The sequence below is a fragment of the Protobothrops mucrosquamatus genome, unplaced genomic scaffold (genome assembly GCF_001527695.2).
Source record: "Protobothrops mucrosquamatus isolate PMUCROS unplaced genomic scaffold, P.Mucros_1.0 scaffold235, whole genome shotgun sequence".
NCBI classification, from domain to species: Eukaryota; Metazoa; Chordata; class Lepidosauria; order Squamata; family Viperidae; genus Protobothrops; species Protobothrops mucrosquamatus.
In genome coordinates, this window is record NW_015386586.1 from 1,014,662 (window position 1) to 1,018,439 (window position 3,778).

Sequence of the window (3,778 nt, forward strand, 5' to 3'; positions counted from 1 at the left end):
TAACTTTGCTTGTCAGAAGATTGCAGATATGGCAACCATTGTAAATACGAGTCCGTCCCCAATGGTCTGGATGTTGATCACATGACCACAGGGATGCTGCAACGGTCGTAAGAGTGAAAAACCGTCCTAAGTCACTTTTTTCAATGCTGTTGTAAGTTTGAACAGTCACTAAAACGAACTGTTGTAACTTGAGGACTTTCCTGTAGCTTTTCTGATTCTTTATATTTTTGCAAGAAAAAAAAATGTGCAGGAAGAGTTTACACCATATTCATGAACGGGAACATCTAGAAATTGTTCCTTCTTGCCCTGGGATTCTGCTTAACCCAAGTTAAGGGTGTTGTGTGAACGCAGCCTCCGGATCTTAAAACCAAAGGCAATGAAAATTTTGCACCAGCTATTCTAGCAAAGAGTTAGCAGATGAGTTAAATCACCAGAGGAATTTTCTGCTGAAAAATTCAAGATCATCTGTTTCTATCAGAGTTGTCCATGAGACTTTGCTCTGTGTGTGTGTGTGTGTGTGTGTGTGTGTGTGTGTGTTTTAAAATTGCTGGCTAAAAGTCAATTTTAGCAGCTGTATTTATTACTATTGTCTCTGGAAAACCTCCGCCTATTTTCCATGGATGCTGGCGGAGAGAAAACGGCGAGAAATAGAGCAGGGCGAAGGTGCTAATTCTTTATCTGTGTGTAAGATTCTGCAGAGTATCCCAAACATGCGTTCTGCACGGTGAGGCTTTTGAACCTCCGTGGAAATTTCTGTACCATCCTTGGCTGCACCTGTTGGATAGCTGCCATGCTAGGAAATGCACATTGTCAGAAAAAAAACCAGTTGCAGGTACTAAAAAAAATAAATAATTGCAGATAATTGTGGAAACAAAAGAGAGGAATTTCTTGATTTAGAATCAGAATAGAGTTGGAAGGGATCTTGGAGGTCATCTAGTCCAACCCCCTGCTCAGGCAGGAAACGCTATACCATTTCAGACAAATGGCTGTTCAGTTTCTTCTTAAAAAACCTCCAGTGTTGGAGCATTCACAACTTCTGGAGGCAAGGAGTTCCATTGGTTAACTGTCCTCGCTGATTTATACAGGTAGTCCTCAACTTACGTCCATCGTTGGGTTAGGTTTCGTAACTGGATGCGGTCATAAAGCAAGACATCGCATGACGTGACCTGATTTCTTTTTAAAAAAAAAAAACTTTTATTTGAATCCCGGCCCCCATGAAGTGAATTACATGGTTGTTAAGTGAATCGCATGGCCGTTAAGTGAATCAAATGGTCGTTAAGCAAATCACATGGTCATTAAGTGAATCACATGGTCGTTAAGCGAATCCAACTTTCCCCATTGATTTTGCTTGTCGGAAGCTATCTAGGAAGGGCACAAATGAGACTGAAGATGCTACAATCACATTGTAAATAGTCAGTTGTCAAGCACAAAATTGTGGTTCTCTGGTTGTGGGATGGTGTGACATCATGCCAACGATGGGTCATTAGTTACATTTTCCAAGTCCGTTGTAACTTTTGAACCATTCTTAAGCAAACAGTCATAAGTTGAGGACTGCCTGTATAGTCATCCATCTCAGAGGAAAATGAATGGAGATGCATATACCTAAGTGTTTCTCCTTAAAACCTCACAGCTAGTCCTCGTTTAGTGACCGTTTAATGTTACCACGGCCTGAAAAAAAAATTAAGACCATCTTTCATGCTTAACAACCGTCGGTCACGTGATCAAAGTTCAGACGCTTGGCAACCGATTCGTATTTATGACGATTGCAGCATTCCCGGGGTCACGTGATCAAAATTCAGATACTTGACAGTTGATTCCTATTTATGACAGTCGCAGTGTCCCAAGGCCATGTGATCCCCTTTTGTGACCAAAGTCAATGGGGAAGCCAGATCCACTTAACAACCTTGTGACTGACTTAACAACTGCAGGGATTCACTTAAGAACTGGGGTGAGAAAGATGGTAAAATGGGGGGAAACTCCCTGAACAACCGTCTCGCTTAGCAACGGATGTTTTGTGCTCAGTTGTCGTCGTATGTCGAGGACTGCCTGTATCTTCGTGTGGTTTGTAACTCTGGAGATAAAGGATCCACTTTAGGAAAAAATATATAGTATATAATCAAGACTGTCTCACAATCACGTAAATTCTAAACCTTCACAAGAACAGAGACAAATTGAATGAAATACAGTAAAACGGTATAAAACTTCTGATTGCTGATTTTCTCCATCATATTCCCCTGGATACAGACTTCATAAGTATCTGATCTCATCAACAAAAATCAACTTTTGTAAAAAAAAAGAAAAAAGAAAAATGAGAGTCAAAAGACTATAAAAAAAAATGTTTAGAAAAAAAAAAGCTCAGAAAAAAAATGGCCCTGTACAACGAAGACCCTATAAAGCCTCAACTTTAAAAACTTTTTTAAAAAACGAGAAATGAGACAATTGCATAAAATACAGTTGAAAACGTTTAGAAGCATGAAACATGAAAATACGCAAGATATAAAAGTAAAAAGAAAATAAACATAAATAAATAAAGGGTAATGGTAAAATAGGAATTGAGCACAATAGGAATACAGTAGAATAAACCAAAAAATAGATAGGGGGGAAAAATCGTAATGTCTTTTTTCCAAGATTAGGAAGCCTGATACTTTTTTACAGAAATCCACGCAGACAGAAACTTAGCAGCTTGAATCCTTGGATTCCCGATCTCTAATCTGCAGAAAATTTGCAGAATATATGAGGGTCCTTATCGCAGATCTGGGGGCCTTCGGGAGCCAGGATTCGGTCCTAAAAGTCAAGATGGCCGCCGCAAAGATTGGACGGCACGATTGCAGCCGCCATTTTGACTTTTTTGACCTGTCTCCTATAAGTGGCAATGAGTCTGTCCCATGTGATGGATTTCTTTACCTTCCTGTTCATCTGAATTTTGATCCTCTTCCTAACCGTAGCTGGATCCTGGTTTAGATCAGCGTTGGTGCAAGGGGGGGGGACAAACGTGTGAATCTCAGCTCCGTGCAGTTGCACAACAACAAAAGTGCAGGTTCTTTGCTCTTTTGCACAACAGTTGTGGCCACCTTATATTTACAGAACATAAGAGCTTTTTTCTGCCTTGTTTGGGGATTAACAAAGATTTCCCTACTGTAAATATCCACCCACTGCGGCTAACCAGTGGGGCTGCCGAAACGCTGTGATCCCTGTGTGTGTGTGTTTCCGCATTGCGATGTGTGGTCCTTTGGGCTTTTGCAGTCTCCAAATCAACCTCTCCAAAAATCCTCCACAGCCCATCTTTTGGGGGAATAAAAAGATAATAAAGCCGTCCCACCTCACAGGGGTGTTACAAAGACAGGAGAACAGGAACCAGGAGGGCAGGTGAAGCCCTCCCCCTTTTAATCACCAGGAGACGGTGAGTTCTAGTCCCATCATAGGCACAAAAACTGGCTGTGTGCCTTTGGGCCAATCACCAGGAGGCTGTGAATTCTAATCCTGCCTTAGCCATGAAAGCTGGCTGGCTGACTTTCGGTCAGTCCCTCTGTCTAAGCCCAAGCTACCTCAAAGGGTTACTGTTATAGCTAAAACAGCAGGAGGAAGGAATATTAGATATGTTTGCCACCTTGAGTTATTTATAAAAATAATAAAGATGGGAGAAAGAGTGAGCAAGAGAGAAGGAGGGAGGAAAGAAGGAAGAAAGAAACCAAAAGAAAAAGAAAGAGAGAGAGAGAGAGAGAGAGAGAGAGAGAGAGAGAGAGAGAGAGAGAGAGAGAGAGAGAGAGAGAGAGAGAGA